The 22,870-nt window shown below is 37.8% G+C and overlaps 2 long non-coding RNA genes across 2 annotated transcripts; both read right to left on the bottom strand.

The window, feature by feature from the left end:
- Window positions 1-4,282: 4,282 nt before the first annotated feature.
- Window positions 4,283-6,611, bottom strand: LOC116257284 (uncharacterized). The gene is made up of 2 exons (XR_004173330.1): window positions 6,476-6,611; window positions 4,283-4,652 (listed from the first exon to the last, which is right to left on the bottom strand). It is a non-coding gene; the product is annotated as an uncharacterized LOC116257284 (long non-coding RNA).
- Window positions 6,612-10,236: 3,625 nt separating this feature from the next.
- Window positions 10,237-12,348, bottom strand: LOC116257285 (uncharacterized). Its single transcript, XR_004173331.2, has 2 exons — window positions 12,067-12,348; window positions 10,237-10,610 (listed from the first exon to the last, which is right to left on the bottom strand). It is a non-coding gene; the product is annotated as an uncharacterized LOC116257285 (long non-coding RNA).
- Between the last annotated feature and the right edge of the window lie 10,522 nt (window positions 12,349-22,870).

The raw sequence follows: 22,870 nt of genomic DNA, 5'->3' as shown, positions 1-22,870 counted from the left end.
TGTCAATACCACAATTAATTTTATTTCTGGGTATAGCAAATCGTATAAGTAAATTGATAACAACAAGAAAAAAAAGAATCAACAGAGAGAGATTTGCAACTTAAGAATATTGTCATAAATTTCTTGATATGTAACTTCACTAGCTTCTCAATGTGGATAATTTTTAGGGCCTGCTTTTTTGCAAATTGATCAGCTGTGCTAGTATATTGTACCTAGCACGACGAGAATGAAGATGGAAAAGAAAAGTTGGGTCAAATGTGTAACCATCAGATAGACAAGAGTTATAAAAGAACTGCCATTCCCATTGATCCATCACCTGTTTAGCTCACACTTGATATCCTTTGCATGTTATCCATATTCACACCCCTTGCACCATCTTATACTCTTATCATGATATGAGCGTTACTTTCCTCAGCCTTCCCGCATAGTGTGCACAAGTAATTGAATGCCATGTCTGTTCTTTCTTTTTTTTTTTAATCCTACGTTGCGTAGGGAGCTGGAAGCCTGCTTTCACTCGCTTCCTAAGTATATAGCAAGTGCTTCTTGATGGTGCCTACCCAGCACATTTGTCTAACCGGCACCATTCTTTGCTCTCAGGAACCTACACCTAAACCAGATTTCATGACCTGTATGCTTTGGAATGTCCTTGGGAAAATATTGGCAAGGTTGTTCTGGGGTATTTTTCAGCAAAGTTGTTTTTTCTCAAGAAGAAATCTCAATTTTTTTTAAAAGCTAATAAAAAAATGAAAATTGCTGGGTGGGGGATTTGGGGCTGGGGGGGTGTTGTGGTGGGACTGGCAGGGGCCATGACCTCCCCTGGGATTTCGTAAAACAAGGTTTTAATAGTTCAAAATTTTAAGTTTGGCCCCTATGCAAATCTGAGAAAAAATATAGTTTGCCTCTGTAGAATTTTTTCAGAAACTTTATTTGCTTCTTGCTTTGAACTGTAGGGCCTGCCCAAGAAAAAATTCTTGGCCATAACTCTGTTACATACCTTGCTTGCTAGTCGTGCTCTGTTCAATCACGTGAGGTTTCAAGCCAAGGCATTAAATCGGTATTGGAATGGAATGAAACGTGCAACGAAATCATGAGAATTTCTTGTGAATTAATCAATCAAATTAAAATGTATACTTTTTAAACTATCAAAACCAAAAGGCAAAAGATTAGGACGATTGAAAAAAAAGAGATAAAAAACAAGAAAATGCTTTTAGTTTTGCGATTTTTTGTTACTGCAATATTGATGAGAATTGTACTCTCGCTGGTTTTCAAGTTTGAAGAGGCCTTCATAAAAGCCTACCTGCCGAATTTGTAACTAAGCAAACAAATGAACAATATCCTCTTTAGATAATACGAGAATGTTAAATTGAGGCACGTCGAGTGAGCTCACATTTATGACCGAACGGATTGCTGAGTCTGTAGATGCATCATGTGTCATGAATGCAATGGCAATAGATACTAATTAATGATCATGGCCAGGCCAATCCAAGTTAAGCTGATTATTGAAAAGTTTGAAGCGAAAGCGGTCATGTTGATGAATCGGCAGGAATCTATTATTTTCCTTTTCAGATAAGCCAAAGGAAGTTGGATGAGATCACTGCCGTTCTTCTCTGGTTTGTGGAGGCCCTTCCTGATCAGTATGTAGGGCTTCATTTATTCACAAGAATGCTCAAGGAAGAAATTTGTAAAGGTCTATTTCGGAAGATTCAAAGTCTGGAAGAGCAAACTCCTCTCATACGTAGGATGGATATGAGAAAAATGCTGCTTAATAGGTCATGATCTTCCAAGTTGAATAATGTCATCAGTTCAAAACCAGAGTGTGCATCTCCCACATAGTACCACGATGAGAGTCTCATCCTGCAGGGCAACAGATGTAGGGTTTTTATGATGACACTCGCAGTTGAATGGGGTAGGGTTCATGTAGGAACAATATATCCTTTTTTTTTTCATCACTATTCTTAAATGAAAATGTATCTTTTACTCCTAAGTGGGCATAGTATAGCTAGTCGTGACGGGGTACACTGGTATGGTATATCCTTGCTTTGATTCCGATGAATGTCATTTCCCTAGGTTGCAAGGCCGTCTACTTTCAAAAGGTCTGACAGTCGTTGACATGACCCATTGCACTTATCTATAGACTGTAATAAATCCCGGCATCAGTTCTATAAACCTTGGAAGTGATAAGCGCAGGGGGAGCCAGTTGCCTCTCTTAGGAGAAGAGAGCGGTGACGCTCACCTCTAATGAAAAATAATGGAAAAAAAGAAAGAAAGCGCTAATTAGCCAACGTTTACTGTCCTCTCTACTCTTCAGAGAATCACAATGAATTTTCTAAGAGGGGATGCCCACTATACAATACTGTGTTCAATGAAAATGATATACATTATCTTTGCTTGTTCTTCGAGAGATTCAGCCTTCGGTTTCTAAGTTGGTCTTCGTTGACACGTATGGTAGCCAATGCTTTCTCTTTATACTCCCTGGTGTGGTTTCCATCATCTCATTTGATTTCAGTTTCTAAGTTGTTCTTTCTCCATTTTAGTTAAAAAGGTAGCATAAGGCTTAAACGTGTTTTGAATGTCACCGGTTCTCAATAGGACATTCAAAACACGTTTAAGCCTTATGCTACCATCAGACCCTCTTCTCTACTGATTTCATCTTGCAACAGAAGAAAACATTCATTTTTGCTTCTCATCTCATTCGGCATGGAGGCAATGGGGGAGCTACATATGGCAGTTTCTTTATTTTTACATTAACATCTTTAAATATTGTTTCTGAACGAAGTGCCCCTTCAGAAAATTTTTCTTGCTCAGCCACTGCATGAAGCAACCCACACTGCAGCAACCCTTCTGTTAAACTCCAACATGTGAAACGAAACTATTATCTGCCAACAAGTACTCCGTCTCCATCCTTCCAATTTCATTTTGAAGGATTCCAAAATGATATAAACTCATGGTGATGATGATAGATGGGATCATATCCCGATTTTATAATTTCAACTTCATTCAGTGAACTAAAACTTGAATCTGATCGCTAATCGAGTTCCAAGTGGTATTAAATGTGTGACATCGTTGGCTTTGGGTTTAAAAATGTTCACTGCGAGTAAATGCTCTAATGTGGAATTTAATAAATTTATGAGCGCTCCCCTTGAAAAGGTTAAAAACTCAAAGGCAGGAAGGGAGGGCTAAAAACGCCAGTCTTTGATGCTTCAACCGACAACTCTTTCCTTTATTATAATGAAAGATTACACAATCAGGGATCGTTTGACGGTCTTGAATTTTGATTGTATAAATAAAATTCTAAAGACAAAATATCACCTTAAATTTTAATTTGGAAATTTCAGCTTTAGTTTTTCTTTGTATTTAATAGTATGGAATTTCGATTCCAGAATTGAAAATTATTTCTTAATAGTGATGAATTAAAACTATCGTGAGAGACATGAAAAAATTCTAGAATTTTGAAAATCACAATTCCACGCCTAGAACAGAATCGTAATTTCAGAATTTTAATTTAAGAATGAGTCGAAAATTTTGAAATCAAATATTTGTTTGATTACACAATTCTAGTTTCAATAAAAATGAGAACCCTCCTTTTTTAATTTTGAAATCAAATATTTTTTCCCGGGCCTGCACCCGAGCCCTGAAAAAAAGGGCACCGTTCGAGCCTAATAATTTATCGAGGGATATTATATTTTATCGATTTTTATATATAAATATAATATTTTACTACAATTAATTACATATATATATTATTTTATATTTAAGAAATATATTTTTTTAAAATTTATTGGCCCAAGCCTGGCGGGCTTGGGCACGGGTTTTAATGGTCAGGTCGAGCCCGAGTTTTGAGTGTCGGGCCGGCTCGATGCCCAGGCCTTTTGTGAATTTTCTTTCTTTTTTTTTCTGCAAATTTATATTCCATTGATCATTTTTCAGGTTTCTCTTCTTTTTTTCTGCAAATTTATTTTCCATTGATCATTTTTTAGGTTTTAATAGTGTTTTTATAAAAAAAATAAGCCACTCAGGTTGCATTAACATTTTGATAATAAAGAAATCAACATATTTCATAAAAACAGCTTTGTTTTATATATATATATATATACACACGTCACTCACACACGCAGAATAACTTTTGCTTAAAAGGTAAAAGCAATAAGTAATGGATTTTAATCTGACGATCAGGTACGGATTTGAAGTAATTATGTTACAAACTTGCAGCAACTGATTTTTGGCTTTGCATGGCAGGATCTTGGATGTTGCTAAAAACATGCTTCTTTCTGTAGTGTAGTGATTAGGCAGAAGCTTAACTAATTTATTTCATTCCACGCGACATAAAGCGTACACATAAGGTTCTTGTAAAATCAACAAGAACCAGGACACACATACCCTGCATGCATGCTCGATTGCTAGCGGACAATAAGCATGCACGCTTACTTTATTATTGACAAGCACCTTCGCTGCTACCATTATCATCAACATGCGTCAACACCGGCGAACCAGGAAGCCTCCTCAGTTGTGAGGGACACTCGTCCCTTTCAGGAACTCGTCGTACTCCTCCTTCGAGCAGCATCGATTGGTGCAGCAAAAGTATGGGCAGCACCGGCCAATAGCAACGCAGTATGTGCAATCTTTAACAACCTCGCCTCTTGCGTCCTTCTTATCTGCATCTTTATTAATGATAATTAGGGAAAGCATATTGCATTCGGCCAAGTAATATGCAGATTTTAGATGTCACAAGTGACAGCCCACATATATAAATTCAAAGGTCATATATATTGAGTAAAACAACTGAAAAAGAAATATTAAAAAGGGATTAGATTGCAGTACTTTTGTTCATTGATGTAAATTTAATTAGTTCTAGAGAATATCTAATCCAAGGCACACGCACCAGTTATACATATACCTAAGAAATTTGTATCCCGTATTCAGATCCAAGCTGTGCCACAATACAAAAATATATTTTTAAGAACGGCCAGAAAGCATTGCCAAAATTGCAGGGTGTTACTCTGTTATTACTAAAAGTAAATAGGAACAACCATCCTTTCATTCCTAAAAAGTTCTTTAAAGATAGTGTAGCTAAGTTATTTTAGGAAATGTTTTCACCTTTCCCAATGCAGAGCACTTAGAATGATCCTCAAAGCCAATCCATAAAGTTCAAATCCTAGTCACATATATAATAACGTATATATAGGAACAATAAACTCCGCCATGCCAAATACCTCATGCAATAATACCACTTTTAGGAGGAAAAAAAGGCGTGGAGGAGGAGAAAAAGGCGCTCATTAATGTGAGAAAAGACAAAAAAAAGGAAAAAATGGTGAGGAAAGAGAAAAACGGGCGGGAGGGAAACTGAAAAATGTGAAAGTGGGTGGTGTTGAACAGAGGAAAAAAAACGGAAAAATAAAAAACTGTTAATGTACTTGAGTTTATATTTAAGCTTGAGCTTGACTTGTATAAAAAATGAGTGGAGGTTGAGTCAAGTTTACTCAGTTCGAGTCTTGGCTCAACTAGTTGTACAGTCATAATGGTTATCCCGGCGTTCATACACACACCACACACATACTCACAGGCATTAGATAGACAAAAGAAAAACAGAAATTTATTAATGTTTATAATTTGCTGTACCGTCCTTAGATGGGAGGAGGTCTATTCCTTACTTAATTGTGTTAAGTTTGCCATAAGGAAATAGATAAAGCTGCAGGAATCTGGGAGTAGAAACCAGCAATTACTCGATGAATGGACGTAAAAAAGTTCTAAGGAAAAAGCTTCATACAAAAAAATCAACTGAGCGAGCATGCTCATATGTCTTTGAGCATACTCATGTGCGTGTTGGTAGTGACGTTATCGAGAGAGAGAGAGAGAGAGAGAGAGAACTGGGGGGCAGAATAGATCAGATCACACTCCCCATATATCAAACAGTGCCGAAGAATGTAGCAAAGCAAGATAAGCTGGAAATTAAGGAGTAGAAGCTAACAGTCACACTATATGTCTGCATGCACGCAAACAAGTAGTAGAGAAAAAGCTGCAAAAAACCAAATCAATGGGCACGCTCATATACGTGTCGTTAAGAAATATGCTATTGTGTGTGGTCGTAGTCTACTTGTGTCGGTGTGCACGTGCCGGAGATAGAGAGAGAGGGGAGCAAGCTGGGAGAGGCTGTTCTGATCATGAGCTGGTGAGACCCCAAATATCAAACACCAAAAGAGAACAACCTCAAATTAATGTAAATCATTCTCCGTGTTATACATCAAGCAACATGGAGTGAGGTGCGTGTTTGACATCAAGAGTGTCACCAACACGATAGAGGCAAAGCCAGAAAATTGGGTCTAAGAGGCAATAGGCGTAAAATGTAAAGTTTTCAGTTAGGAGGCAATTGCCCACAACTGCCTCGGCAGCTGCAACAGGGTGACATGATATACTCTTGATGGGCTAAAAGTTTTGAGGAAAAGGAAGCAAAGGAGGACTAGAGATCAGGAAAACAAACCTTTATTATTCTCATATGGTATACGTGCAAAAGCCGTAGAGGACAGCAAGAGAAGGGCAAGAAAAAGTATTGAAAGGGAAACTCGCTTCATTGTAAATAGCAACTGCAACTGGTGGAGGAAGGCTGGATGAGTGCAGTGCAGAATGAGACCTCCTCCATCATCTATTTATAGATGTGGCCTGAGATCCACCTTCTTGGAAAGTGAGAGAGAATAGATAAGGGTGGACCATGTACATCATCTCATCTGTGAGGTAGAATATGTCATCTCCATTAAGTATTCGTATAGATGAAGCTTGCGTCTTGGACTAGAGAACTAAGAAAAGCTTGCGTCTTGGATTAGACAACTAAGAATGATGCAACACCGCCGACCGTCGCTGGTCAGGCCTGCATCCCTTCTTTTAACCTACACCCTTTAATGAGACACTTACATAACGCTACTTGAATACGACCTCGTGAAAAGATACTATGTAACACAAAGTACTGTATATTTGACGAGCTGCAAAACCAGAAGATAAATTTGACAACGGCAAATAGAAAGCAGAACAACTGGGTAGCATAGATGTGGCACCCACGAATTTGAACTCATGTTTTTTCCAAGATAACCAACATACGATTTCTCATAAAAATGGCAGCGTAGCGTTTTCAAAGTGAGAAAGGTTCTCAAATAAAGCTCCATTTCTAATCTCCTCTTTGATCAAAATTAAAAATTAAAAATAAAAACTATACGTAAAAAATCTGCCCCTAAAATCGCTATAAATCGTTGCTATAAACATGGCCGAGGGAAGGTTGTGCATTGGCAGAAAAACCTGTCGTCGACGACGAACATGGTCTGTGGACAATATTCACCTTTAATGATCGATGGAGCCTGAGCTAGATTAGGTATTTTCACTTTTTCTTCTATTTTTTCATTATTTAATGGCCAAAAATGTCCAGTAAAGAGTTCATGAGAGTTTAGGCTCCACACCTTTATTGAACGAAAAAAATGGGTATGTACGTTAATGGAAAAAATGGGAAGCATTAGAAGATGTGAATTGTGAGATCTTCAGTAGATTTGGATCTTAAATCCATATTACATTATGTAAGGTTGCATTGACATACTATGATTGTTTACACTTTGAGGTCTCTTATTGCCAGCATCTGTCTTTTTCTCCTCTCTTTCAGGTCTCTTTCTCTCTTTGAGGGCCACCAGCCATCAGTCGGCAGCCGCCATCAGCGGTCTCTCTTGTTATTCCCTCCCCCCTCTTTCAGGTCTCTTTCTTTCTTTGAGGGCTACCAGCCATCAGTGGGCAGCCGCCATCAGCGGTCTCTCTTGTTATTCCCTCCTCCCCCTCTCTCTCTCTCTCTCTCTCCACCATCATTGGCCTTTTCCTGGCGCTTTGTCTTTCCTTCTCATGGGTTACACACCTCTCTCTTTCTCTTTCTCTATAGTGACCAACCACTAGAGAGGGAGAGGGAGAGAAGAAAGAGAGAGATAGAGAAAGAAACACAAAGTGAAAATAATGACAAGGACCGGTGATGGTAGCTGGTCGCTTCTGGCGGCCAGCCTTGGAGATAAGAGGAGAGAGAGAGAAAAAGGGAAAAGGGAAAAGGGAAGTTGTTCCATTGCAGACGCCGAGATCTGCCCGAACCTCAGGGAGTTCCTCTCTTTGGTGGGCCTGGTCTCATTAACAGTTAAGTTGGTCGGCAATGAATGGTTTCTAAAATCTAACAATGGGCATGAATTTAGAGCCTAAAGAACGTGATTGAAAAATGGCACATGAGAGGAGGCCTGTCATGCAGGCAAATGAAGAAAAGAAGTGTCGGCACCATTAGAACGGCTTCTTGCTAGGCCTAACAGAGAAAAGGTTTAAACACAAAAGGAAGCCAAGATGTTGGAGCAAAAGGAAGCGAAGATGTTGGAGTCTACTTTAAATGGGTCTGAGGTTCAAATTCTACAAATTCTACAGTTGCTGTCAATTCACTCCACTCATCTTTTATACCCTAATAAGTCTCTACGCAAGCTATGTGAATCTTCAAAGTGAACACAGGATTGACTTCTCTTTCGCTTTTTTTCTCTTTACTTTCCCTTCATCCAAACAGGTTGCTATAGTTACAACAATCTTTTCAAATCAAAGCTATGAACATTAATTAAAGCAATCTGTTAACGCCCAGCACTAATTGTAAACTTCAAATTTTTTAAGGAGTACCAATACATAAATGAAAAAGCTATCTTAAAATATCAATATAAAAGTAAGCATTTTTTGTTGTTGGTTTGTGTCGACAATTACCCACACAATGCCCACGGCACGCTTTCCTCTATCCCTACGACAGCTTACCAAAATACCCTTTTTTATGTGAGTCTCCAGTGAAGTGGGGAGTCAAAACCTCGAGCCCACTGCCATTGCTTCACATGTGGGTGCAAATAGTGGCCTCTCTCTGCCCCATGCCTTTGGTGAGGACAAGAGTGAACCCAGAATTTTTTTTTTCCATGAGACACTAGTTATACAGTTCACAAATTTTTAATTGGTCATGAGAGAAGTGATTTGGATCTTTATATAACTGGACTCAGATCTACCCAAAATTCATACACTAATTCAAGCTTTCATAAAATGAGATCCGTTGAGGAATACCACAGCCACTTTTGATATCAAAAGGCAAGGGTGATGGCGGTTTCTCATTTTTAAGTTTTTGTTATTTTGAAAATAAATTTCTTTCTGAAAGGGAAAATACAAATTTTAGTTGGTTTTAAAATATTTTCAAAGAAGACAGTGGTTCTGTGAAACTATTGAGGAAAAGTTGAGGGTCTCTTTGTTGACCCCAAAACTTGAGCATGGATTTGTTATTTATTGGCACAAAACTTAACGCGGATTTGTAATTTTTTCTACTTTTTATCTTTTGAATTACTGCAACAACAAAACCTTTGGCTAGACCGAAAAACAACCTCACAGATAGAACCCTAACTAAGAAATACATTAAGCTTGTTACCAATATCACTAAGGTTTTTCGCATATAAAACCCTACAAACTACAAATTCTGAATTAAGGGGATAATGCATGTGTACCATATCACATAAGAAGCATTATTTGAGATCAGGCCCGTATTGTTATCACTTCTGCGCATGGCATTCGAATCACCTGGGCCAATGACCAGACCCTCTTCTCTACTGATTTCATCTTCCAACAGAAGAAAGCATTCCTTTTTGCTTCTCATCTCATTTGGCAATGGAGGAGCCAAATATGGGGTGGTATGGGCAGTTTCTTTAATTTTTTACATTAACATCTTTAAATATTGTCTTTGTTATATGTATGAATGCTATGAAAATATGTGGATGAGCACCCCTTTGGAGAAAATTTCACTTGCTCAGCCACTGCATTGAGGCCTCAACTTTGGCAACCCTTCTGTTACCAGAATGTGAAACGAAACTATTATCCGGCAACGAGTAGCCTGTCTCCGTCCTTCCAGTTTCACTTTTGAAGGACTCCAAAATGATACAAATGCATGGTGATGAAAATAATTTCAACTTCATTCAGTGAACTAGAGCTTGAATCTGATAGCTAATCGATTTCCAATTGGAAACAAGTCGATGCTCTAAAATGTGATTTAATAAATTTGGTGGGCGCTCCCCTTGAAACAACAGTGATTAATGGTTTTTAATCTTATGATCTGGAATGGATTTGAAGCAATTACGTTACAAACTTGCAGCAATGGTTTTTTTTGGGTTTTCAAGCGATTCTTTTGGATGTTGCTAAAAACATGCTTCTTTGTAGTAATTAAGCAGAGCGTAACTAATTTATTTCATTCCACAAGTAGGGACACGCGACATAGACGTACACATAAGGTTCTTGCAAAATCAACAAGAACTAGGAGACACATACCCTACATGCATGCTCGATTGGTAGCAGACAATAAGCATGCACGCTTACTTTATTATTGACAAGCACCTTCACTGCTACCATCATCATCATCATCATCATGGGTCTTTATCACCGGAGAATCAAGAAGCTTCAGTTGTGAGGAACACTCTTCTCTTTCAAGAACTTAGTAAACTCCTCCTCAGGGCAGCATCCAAAGCTGCAACAAAACTCTGGGCAGCACTTGCCAGCAGCATTGCAGGGTATGCAATCTTTAACAACCTCGCCTCTTGCATCCTTCTTATCTGCATCCATATTAATGATAATTAGGGAAAGCATATTGCATTCGGCCAAGTAATATGCAGATTTTAGATGTCACAAGTGACAGCCCACATATATAAATTCAAAGGTAATATATATTGAGTAAAACTACTGGAAAAGAAATCTTTAAAAGGGATTAGATTGCATAACTTTTGGTCATTGTCGTAAATTTATATATATATATATTGTCACAATATATTTTTAGGAACGGCCAGAAGCATTGCCAAAATTAAAATTAGAGGCTGTTAGGCTGTTATTACTAAAAGTAAATAGGAACAACCATCCTTTCATTTCAAAAAAGTTCAGGAAATGTTTTCACCTTTCCCAATGCAGAGCACTTAGAATGATCCTCAAAGCCAATCCCTAAAGTTCAAATCTTAGTGCCGAATACCTCATGCAATAATACCACTTTTAGGAGGAAAAAAAGGCGTGGAGGAGGAGAAAAAGGCGCTCATTAATGCAGCTCTTTAATGACATGGGAAAGTGGAAAGGCATAGTGAGAAAAGATAAAAAAGGAAGGAAAAAATGGTGAGGAAAGAGAAAAACGGGCGGGAGGGGAAATGAAAAATGTGAAAGTGGGATGTAATAAATTAACGTAAAAAAAAAAAAACGTGGCTGGGTGGTGGTGAACAGAGGAAAAAAAACGGAAAATTAAAAAACTTAAAAACAAAATGAGATTAAGTTGAGTGGGTGAAAAAAAAAGAGGAAAAATAAAAAAACGTAAAATAAAATATAAGATTAAAGTCAAGCTTAGTCGAGTTAGATCGTTAATGTACTTGAATTTATATTTAAGCTGGAGCTTGACTCGTATACAAAACAAGTCGAGGTTGAGTCGAGTTTACTCGAGCGAGTTCGAGTCGAGCTCGAGTTGGTTCAACTCGTTGTACAGCCCTCATTGTTATCCCCGACGTTCATGCACACACACCACACACATGCACAGGTATTAGATAGACAAAAGAAAAAACAGAAATTTATTAATGTTTATAATTTGCTGTACTGTCCTTAGATGGGAGGAGTTCTTTACTTATTGTGTTGAGTTTGCCATAAGGAAATAGATACGCTGCAGGAATCTGGGAGTAAAAACTAGCAATTATTCGATGAATGGACGTAAAAAAGTTCTAAAGAAAAAGCTTCATGCAAAAAAAATATACTGAGCGAGCATGCTCATATGTCTTTGAGCATACTCATGTGCGTGTTGGTAGTGACGTTATCGAGGGAGAGAGAGAGAGAACTGGGGGGCAGAATAGATCAGATCACACCCCCCATATATCAAACAGTGCCACTAAAAAACAACCAAAAATCTCTCCTGTCATCAAGCAACCTTGTTCTAAAGTTGCTTGTTTGACATCAAGAGCATCTCCTATAAGGGGGTCACTCCATCGATCTATGTTTGGTTTTTGGGGAAAATGATAAGGAAGTGCGGGGTAGGACGAAACGTACTCTGATTTTCAGCCATTTCACGTGCAAAAGCCACCTGCACCAGTAAGAGAAGGGCTACAAACAAGAAGGAAAAGGAAACTCGCTTCATTGTAGCAACCAACTATATGGCTCAGGCAATCGAAGAGGAGTGGGTGAGTGTAGAAGGGCATCCCTTCAACCATCTATTTATAGGGAAGACATGAGACTTGGTCAGAGATCTACTGACAGAGAGAGAGGGAGAACTAATGAGGGTAGTTGAGAATGTAATGCGCTCCTTTTATACTCCCAGCCAACCAATTTATGTCTCTCTCCCTCTCTTTCTCTCTCTTTTGCCTCTCAAAATTGGTGACATCTTGCCACCACTTCTGGTTTTTATCGAATTTCCATTTTGTCGACTCCCTCTCTCTCTAACATTCTTGGCACCATCTTGCCACCAAACATTCTTTCTTTCTAAATTTTTGGCGTCAATCAATTCCGTGCTTCATAAATCCATCCTTTGAGATGGTATCCCCATCCCCAATGCTTCTTCTTATTTAATCTCCTCTCTGTTCCCATTTTTTCACAAAAAAAAATAAAGAGGGTTTTGGGATTGCACCCTGCAACAAACACACGCATGCAAACAAGAACAAAAGTGTTGAGTTTAGCCATTATGGATTAATTTGCTTCTTAAGGGGCCTTTAGCCATTATATAATTCTCAAATCGTCCCCTCCAAACAGAAACCACCAACAGAGAGATCAAGTAGTCTACAAAGTTAATTTATCTCTAATTAGTTAACTTACAATAATTTAAAGAAGGAAGGTATATGAAAGTGCTGTAGACCAACAAGTATTGGGAATGATTCATGAAGCTTGTTTCTTTATGCAAGGCATAACTTGTACATTAATTTAGTTAAGTTTTTAACTTCCGGCAAAGTGCAACGTCCGGACCACTATATTTTCTTTATCATATGCGAAATTCAATGGATGTGCATTATTTTTATGAAAATTGCCAACCGCACTTGCCATTTATTTAGAAGTATAAAAACTAGGTGCAGATCATTTCTGAATAAAAAATCGCTTTCTTAAGCAAATAAATTAGAAGTAGTTCTGTATGAGAAGAAACATGATGAACTTATCCATGTGGATCATATGGAATAGGCGGTGTTTGAGAGGAGAGGAGGGAAAAGAGGATGGTGGATGAAGGAAGTCGGGCCCTTATCGTAACATTCAATCTCGCATATTGTGAAGAAAGTAATACATTCTTATGAAAGAGAAAAAAAAGCGGAGATATTTTATCCAAGGCATTTATTAGAAGCGATAATGTTCTGAAACAAGGAAAGGAGAAATCAGATTTGGATTCGACCCCCACTTTCTGCAGTTCAAATATGTCATAACAGTGGGTAATTAATCACTTTCTAAATGGAAAAATAATAATTAGAGGCTTGAAATTATAATGAAATCGTTGTTTACACAAGCTAAATCCTGATTTTTAAAACCTAACAGTACTGTGAGTTGCTTGTCTATCTTTCTGTTCAGCATTTAAAAGTAGTTTCCTTACTCTCTCTTGTTACAGAGAGTGAGAGAGAGAGAGAGAGATTGGGTGGGAAGAAGGAGGGGTCTAGACTCTCAACACAGACCACAGATCACTAACAATGATACACACCAACGGGCAGCAGTTGCAACAAACATCTTCAACGACTTTTGATTCGGCCGCAAACAAAACATAAAAATGTGATTAGCGACAACAAGCAGCTGCAGAAGTGACCTTCTTAAACCTGTTTACATTTAACATCCAATGAATACTGTAGCCTTCAAGCTCCAAAGTCGGGCTGCTCACGAGTTGAGTCGAGGTCGAGATCTCGAGCTCGACACGAGATTTGAAACTTCAGCTTCAGCTCGACTCGAGTGACAGACTTCGAACTCGAGCTCTGCGTGTGCTGCGCACGCTGTCGCCCTGGCTTCCTTTTCGTTCCATCAATGACGACGACGTGGAACTTGCGCCCTTTCCTTTTCGCTGCATCAATGACGACGTGGAGAGTATGATACGGGGGAGGAGAAAAGGAGGCCACCTGACATGAGCACAGCTGCATCAATGACTACGTGGAGTACGATATGGGGAGGAGGAAGTGAAAAGAGATGAAAAGGGAGGGAAAATGGAGTTGTAATAACGAGGGTAAAAAAAGACGTGAGGTTGAAAAGAAACGTGGCGGGGTGAAGAGAGGAAAAAAAAAGAAAGGAAAATTAAAAAACTTCAAACAAAAATTGAGATTAAGCGCGAAAAAAAAGGAAGAAAAATTTAGAACACAAAATAAAAAATGAGCTTAAATCCAGCCTTAATCGAGTCGAGTTCGAGTTCGAGCTCGACGAACTCGAACTCGACTCGTTAACATACTCAAGTTTATATTTAAGTTCGAGTTTGACTCGTATAAAAAACGAGTCGAGCTCAAATTAGCTCGATTCGTTGTGCAGCCCTACCTCAAAGTGCCCATTGAAACTTTGGGTCTATAAAATCAGACCGGTAGTCTTCTTCTCGTTTTCCAAATGAAGTGTGTCTTGGTGAATATGATATAACTTAATTTAGCCTGAATCGGCCAGTGATAATCCCTATGGTTGCATATACCGTATGATATTAAACTAGCTAGCTGCCTGGACATATTTCCTATATGTTAAATAAACACTACCACAAATATATATATAAATATATATATATATTAGAGAGAGAGAGAGAGGGGGGGCCAATAATTGATCCCATACCTAAAGCCCATATACATTGAACTTTTTTTGGGGGTTTCTTTGTCTACTGCAAGTGGCCCAGGCATTTACCGCAAGAGATGAACTCTTTTTTGGGGGTTTATTTTCTCTAGGGCAAATGGGTGATGAGGCATTTAGTGCAAGAGATAGATAAGGCCTAACTGTTGGACTTCCATGCATTCAATTTATTACTGCTAGATCTTGACTTAGTCAAGGGGCATGCAAATCAAATTCTTACATCAAGCAAATGACTTGTACAAATTAAAATATGTTACACCTTGACCGGATTACCCTTGTTAATGGTGGTGATAATTTAATTGTGTTATCTACTAAAAAAATTGCAGGGTAATGTGAAGTAGTCACCGTCGCTGGCCGGACCATCGCCCACCAAGGGAAGGCAGGATAGTGCAAGGAGGTGAATAATGACAGCACCGGAGAGTTGTTGTGACGCGTTTAGCATCTAAAAATTTTAGTCATGGTAACTTACTTTAAAATGATATTATGTAATGCCTGATATTAATGATTTCAGATACTTATATGCAGGGGTGAAACAAAAAAAAATTGAGGACCGAACTAAACTGTCAAAATTCTAACAAATGCCTTAATATAATTTTTCGAATTTTTTTTATATGGGCCAAGTAAAATTTTTAAAAAATTACATTTTTTTTTTTTTGAAATTTTGAAGGGGCCCAAAAGCCCCTGCCAGCTCTCACTGTCCTTTATATTTTTAACTTAATTATATATATATATATATAGAAAGAGAGAGAGAGAGGGTCGCCAATAATTGGTCCCATGCCCAAAGCCTATGTATATGAAATTTTTTTTTGGAGCTTTCTTTCTCCACTGCAAAAGGGCTCTCGTGCATTGAATTGATTTATGGCTAGATCTTGACTTTGTCAGGGACATTGCACAAGAAAAAGACGTGTATTTAAGGAAAGTTTATTCAGGAAAAGTTAAAAAGTAAAATCAACGACTAAACAAGAGAGAATTCCCGACTTTGAAAACTGAAAAAGAAGCTCTTATTTTTCTTACAAATCGTTCCTTTCAAACAGAAATCATTAACAGGGGGATGTAGTTTACAAAATTAAAAATCTCAAACTAATTAACTTATAATTGTTTCAAAAAATGAGGTCTACGAAAGTGGTGAATTCTTTTTTTTCCTCGAGCATGTGGAAACTAGCATTCATGTCTAAAATACCTCCAGTTTTTTTTATGCATCAGAATATTTTCATTTCTCCTCACTTTGTGATTCGTTAATTGATAATCCCACTTTGTGAGAGTTTCAAAGTTTTGACATAAGCAGAAATATCATTTTTTTTTAAATATTATATAGGATGAATGATTTTTTTAAAAAAATTTACATGTAATTTTTTTTTTGAGGGTGAGGGGGGGAGGAAATCATTCTTAGTTGTCCAGTCCATTATGCAAGCTTTATCTACATAATGCAGCTGATGTATTCTGCCTCGCAGATAACGTACCTGGTCCACTTGCCCTGTAACATCACTAATGGGGTGGAGTTGTTCATGTACCGTTCTCGTGTTGGACTGCATGAAAGGTTATATATTTTTCCAATTTAAGTCACATATCCGACCCAAATGTTTCATAAGAAATCAGACACGAAAAGTAAAAGATATTTATCGAGAAAATCCGATCGAATTCAAATTTAAGTAATGGCATCTGATCAGATTATCTGATCACATTCAGATTTAGATCAGATTTCTTTTTTAATATTTTATATATATCAAAGGTCCATACATTGTGAAAGTTGTATCTATGTAGTTTTGATTTGGTTTTCAAGTCAGAATTTGGATTCATATGTGGAACACTCTCCAGCTTGCTGCCAAACAGCCCTTCAAGTGAACAGGAGTACTCAATTTGGTCTCGGACTTTCAAATGACAAATTTATTTTCAACATGACCCTATTTACCAGTTTTAGATGACAAATATGTGAATTTTTGCCTGAACAGTTACCAGCATGAGCAAAAGATACACGAAGAGGCAAACAGAAAGGAATATAGGAGACAGTGCTGCAAAATTAGCCAGAAATTAGATAAAATAAGTCAGATGAATCAGCAAAAAATATGAACATATTTATATACAAAAGAAATAGTTAATTAAACTAATGCAGTTGGCAATAGTGGCATGAATTAATTCAGGATTGATCAATCAATGTATATACATTAGTTAATTCATTCATTATTTATGAATTAACTAGTTCATAAACCAAAGGAACGATATCCAAGAGTGGCTTGATGTAACATTTCTTTTATATATTAGTGGAACCTCACCTGACAAAATCACGGTGAGAGAGGATCGTCGTAAATGTAGGAGAACAATACTCTGAACCGCGTTAAATGATGAGTGATTTATATTTGTGCTATGCTTGAATTTTAAAAATTATATGAATCAGCTCCATGAGACCCATGTCACTGCTCTGAGGTTATTTCAAAATTTGTTACATATATTTTTATTGTCCCATAGACAAAAAATTCTTGCTTCTCCCCTAACAATGAGGCCAGAGAGACCATAGAGGTTTGTAAGTTGTTGATGTTCTCAACGGACCAGACGTTCGTGAGGGTGGGGTGGGCAAACCGATGGACTGTGATCCTTTTTTGTTTAGTTCCTTTTGACCTTCATCGTCTCCCGATGTCGATGGAGATCTAAATTTTTTTGGTCTTCAATTTTAATTTGTTGACTTAAAGAGAGGGTTCTTCCCCCAGCAGCTACCCTTTCCCGGGATACTGTATGAAATTGAAAAACCAGATGTTCTAAATCTCATTCTAAACCAGACCCGATTTTCTTTTCAAAACCAAATTCCATTTTCCACTCAAGGTATTTAGGAAGACACTGTTTCTTTTATTTTCCCTTAGGGGAAAATATTGCTGTATCTAGATTTCAATTTTTGGCTCATTCTTGTCTGCCTGCATGTTGAGTTATTCATCTGATAGCTTTGTGAAAATATTTAATGTTTTGATGAATAATAGCTGCCAGCTCCTGCATGCAATGTTGCTGAACAGTAGTCCATTTAAACCCAAGCTGTCTCTATGTCAATAATATATATGTCTAGGTAGACTAGTCTGTGAAGAACTAATTGTTGGGATTTCTCCCCATAATTCATATACAAAACCAAACGTATATGCCCTAAAACAGGATCATGCTCATGCTAAATCATTGAAATAAACGAAACCTTAAACTGAAGCGGAAGCGTACCTGAATCCATCTGATCTGGTGCACAGGAAGATCGCAGCAGGGTCTTTCAGGGTACATGCGGTGCGCTTGAGGTCTCTCTCAGATGGGGAAGAGGAAAACCCTAGAAACCAATGTTTCAGACAACCCTTGCACGACCCCAGGGACCACTACCATTTTATAATAAAGACAATTACTGATTCCACCCATCAAAGAGTCCGTAATTCCGTACTGGTATCTATACATTTCAAAATTACTCCATACCATCTAAAATGACGTAATATCTCAAATGCAATCACTTAAGCGGATATTTACGTTAAGACAACCATAATGTCTGAAATTCCTCATAGACATATGTCGGCCCACCAAATGATCTTACACTAATGTCAACCATTTCACACCAAGAGAGGGCCAAGGGGGATGATGTACATGGTGATGATACATTGAACACAATCTGCCACTAGCAATCATTTTCAATATCCATCCCTGGTCATGGTGGGAGCCATGAACTTTACTGTGAACCTATTAATTAGAAGGTCGTGAAAACATTCCATCGAATCCTGATTAAATCTAAAACTTTATTGGTCAGAGATAGTTTGAGTTGTTGGCTTCGTAAATGAGAAGGTATTGAAGATGCAGCACAATCTCATATACTGTAGGGAATTGCCTCATTTTAATACCAAATACCAATTAGAACATGAAGAATGGTAGACATGGTATATGTATAAGAAGATCAAAATCCTTAAAGTTCTACAGGTTAATTGCACTGAGCCAAGAATTTCTTGCAGCGCAAAACCGTGCAAAGAGTCAGCGGATGCTAATACATGTGTAAATTAGCAAATTGGGCTGCAAGTCCAACGTTTTACTTTGAATATAAATTGTAAGGGAAAAAGTTGTATGCTCGCCAAACTCTTTTTCGCCTTTATTATCTCCTTATGGCGTGGTCATGTTTATTTGATATGAAAGTTGTCATCTTGGGCATACTTTCACATGTACATATAAAAATTAGATATATAAAGAACGTTGGACCTCGACTCTTTATCTTTTACACCTTCCGGTATATATTTGTGCACTTTCTATTTGGTGTTAACATAGAATGAAGGGTGAATGACCTTTCTATTTGTGCACTTTCTAACATACAGTGATAACAGTGCGTGAGCAACTTGCTCGCAACAGCAACATAGGTGCTCACACCTTTGATAATTGACACCATTGAAGAAATAACTTAACGGTATTTAAGATTTTTAGAATGCTAAAAAAGATCATGGTCAATGCGTCTGAATTAATATTAGATAATGAAAATATCCATTATATTTTCCCAATGTTCGTCTTTCAACTTTCCATTACAATGAATCAGAAAGTTCTTGCAAGTGAATTCTTGCAAGTGAACAGAGTCATACTCTAAATAACTAAGAACCACCATACAATATTCTCAGGGAAAAACATAGCGCCATGGAGAAGGCCAATGATGGAGGGGGATGGGTGGTGGTTAGTAATACAAGTGAGAGACGCACAGAAAAATCAATTGATGAAAAGGACCGCTGATGCCAGTGGCCCTGGCGCATTGCTGGCCGGTAGCCTTCGAGGCAGACAGGAGAGTGGGCGACCTGCAACAGAGATAATAAACTCATGAGAGAGACTGTGGATGCTGGTAGCCCTTGAGACAGAGGAGAGAGGAGAGGGAGATAACGGCATGTTTGTCAACAGCTAACAGGAAAATGAATTTTATATATATATATATATAAGCAAGAAGTTAATAAAGAAGCACAAAATTTTTTATTTTTAGTCTAATATGTGTCCGCCGCGCAACTCCCCACCTTTTTCATTCAATATGCACTTTCATGGAAATAAAAAGTTTAAATTTGTAACCTTTACTGAAAAACGAATTTTGAGCTCCATTTTTTCCATATTTGTAATCTTTGCTGGAAAATCTCTTCAAAAAGCAGAATCTTATCATCGTCAGGAAGCAGCACGGGCCGCCCCCAGATTTTCAAACAAAGTAGAAAATTCCTCAGTTTCTTTCTTCTTCTTTTTTTTTTTTCTCTTTTATAAGGAACGTTGATGCTTTTCCTCCCTACAATGCAGAGCTGACAAACTCATAGTGAGTCACCTTAGTGGAATCAGCTGATAATTTCTATTAATTACATGTTTTTTTTGTAGCGTGTAGCTGAATATTGAGGTTTTCATTTGTTTTATTTGTGAAATGTCATAAAGTTTATTAAATAAACACAAATATTGATATTACATGTTATTCAGTTTTAATGGATGAAAACAATCAAACATGTCTCGACATACTTACTTTCTTCATCTATTACCCGCTTGTTATATTTGCTTCCATTTGCCGTTGTCCAATTTATCTTTTGGTTTTGCAGTTAACATATGTGGATATGCCTCGTCATATATATGATCTTAAAAATTTCATGTGGGCGTTTTGAAATAGCCTCCAAGTGTTTCATTAGAGGGTGTAGGTTAAAGAAGGGGCATATATAAGTGGATAACATAGGGAGACCCAGCATCAGATATAGTTGTGGAAGCGTTCTGCGCTATGTCGTCAGGGTGCGGCAACCCTGGTGATGCACCCGTGTCGACGCGATGTGGGTGCTCGGGTGCGGGTGTCCGCACCCGCACCTGGCATTTTGGTGACATAGGTTCTGCGCCAATCCTTGATGCAAGCTTCATCCACGTAATGCTATATACATCTATATGGAGAAGAAATCATGTAAGGAAGTGGATTCTTATTTGTTCAAATGGTACTTTGAATTAGAATGAGCATGAAAAAATTAACGATACTTCTTTATTTCTTTGAGTGGTTCAGTCGGATTTATTTCTTTGAGTGGTTCAGTCGGATTTCGGTCACTCAAAATCTTTAGCCCATTGAACAAAATTGGATAACTTTTTAGGGATTAGTTGAGAATGATTTCGTTCTAGTTCATGGCCTATTAGAAAGCACTATAGTGGGATACTCATGGACAAAATGTAGTCAGTTTGATATACATAGGAGGAGTATGCACGTAACCGTCCATAGGTATTAGGGTTGGCCAATCTCACATTTAGTAATAAATATCTATACACCACTCATAATGTCTTGTCTTGAGCTGGTGTGCCAAAGAGAGAGAGAGAGAGATACACTCTATGTGGTTTGGCCAAAAGAGCCAACATCCATGTGGCACTTTCTCCAAGTAAGAACTTAATTCCACTAGTGAGGCGTATAGATATTTATTAAGTTATGTCAGAATTCTCCAGCTTTACACAAAATGTTTACTAGCTTATTAAAAGCTGTTTACTTTCCTCATCTCTTTTATTACTAAATCTATTTTGATCTCTACCAATAGAATGATTCCCTTGCCTTTGATTGTGCTTGATCCATATCATAACAGCTTGACCTTTTGCATATTATCGTCATTCACAGCTTGCCTAATTAGGTCTTAGTTGCCTAGTAGATGTATTCTCAGCTTGCTTAATTTACTTACTTATATTTTGATGTTTCATGTGATATTATTGTTACTATTATTGGGTCTAATTTCATCATATGCAGATAGAATTGAACATATGAATTCATTACAGCGCTCAAGACCGTCAGCGTGGACGCATGCACATTTCCTTGCATGCACTTTTTCTTTTCCTCATTATTCTAAGCGGGACACGTGGACATGGATGTTTTGAAATGTTTAATAAATAAAATTAGTTTTATAGCTTTTAACATTTTTTTGGGAGAAGTACATATAGAATAATTGAAAATTAATGTTAAAATAGCAATAGTTCTCTTGTGCCATCATGAACACGTCACGTTAGTATGTTCCGCGGTGCCTCGCTACTAGTGCGCAAGCCTATGTCAAATTTTTAAACAAAAAGAGGAAAAGAAAAACTGAAACTGAAGCTGGGTTTCATTAACGAGTTATAGCAGAATTGCATAAGGCATCCAACTTCAACATTACATGGATTCTACATCCTGCACTGGCACATCGCCTGTTGTTTGACCCACTGTGATCTAGTGCGATTCAAATGTATATTCCGATCTCTTTTCGCTCCCATCTGCATGATCCTGAATACTAATTAGTCTTGGTATAATGTCTATGGCCACATCCTTACAATGGAACGGTCATTTCCTCTTGCAATGCATTTTGGCATTCATTTGGACTTGCAGAAAGGTTTCTATGTCTACCAAGTAAAGCTTTACAAATGGACTTGTCGCCATACTGGGTTGAACTGAAATCTTGTTGCCTGGGTTTTTATACAGAAAGGTAACTTGCTAGAAGAAGCTGGTGGTCCAGAGCAACCTGAAGAGGGTTTCCAGAGGAGGGAGAGACAATCCCGTAGTGAAAAATCGCGGTGTTCGTCGATTTCTGCGGCCAACCGGCAGGTAGAATAGGCGAGGCAAAGGAAGGAAGATGGAGGGAGGTCCCGGAGCGGAGACTTTGAGATTGTAGTAATGACCTTGATGTGATTTTAAGAGTGATTCAAGGATGATTTGATGAAGAACATGTATTAAGTTAGTCACGTACTATCTTCAATAATGTTTTTTTTTTAATAATCAATAAATGATCCTATAACATGAAAATTTTGATAGTAGAAAAATCAACTTTTTTACCAAAATAACTTGAATTAAAACATGATTCGTGCTGAATTAGTGTTTATGAACACGTCATTCATTAATCAAATCTAAGGTTCTAATAAGATCACCTCGGTCTTAAAAACTTTTGATTTGCAAATCATGTTTTCTGTGACCTTTTTTCAGTCTTACAGGTTGGATTTGAGTAACAGAAGACTTGAGGTGCACGGGAAAGCAAGGCGGCACCCAACATGGCATATTTTCCGTCAACATATTCAAAGATTTGCGTGTCTCCGTGTGAGTTTCTGCATCGGCTCTTTTCACTGAAATTTGTCACAATTAGTGTGTTCAGCCTACCCA

Source organism: Nymphaea colorata, chromosome 7 (genome assembly GCF_008831285.2).
Source record: "Nymphaea colorata isolate Beijing-Zhang1983 chromosome 7, ASM883128v2, whole genome shotgun sequence".
NCBI lineage: Eukaryota > Viridiplantae > Streptophyta > Magnoliopsida > Nymphaeales > Nymphaeaceae > Nymphaea > Nymphaea colorata.
This window is presented reverse-complemented; position numbering and strand designations above follow the sequence as displayed.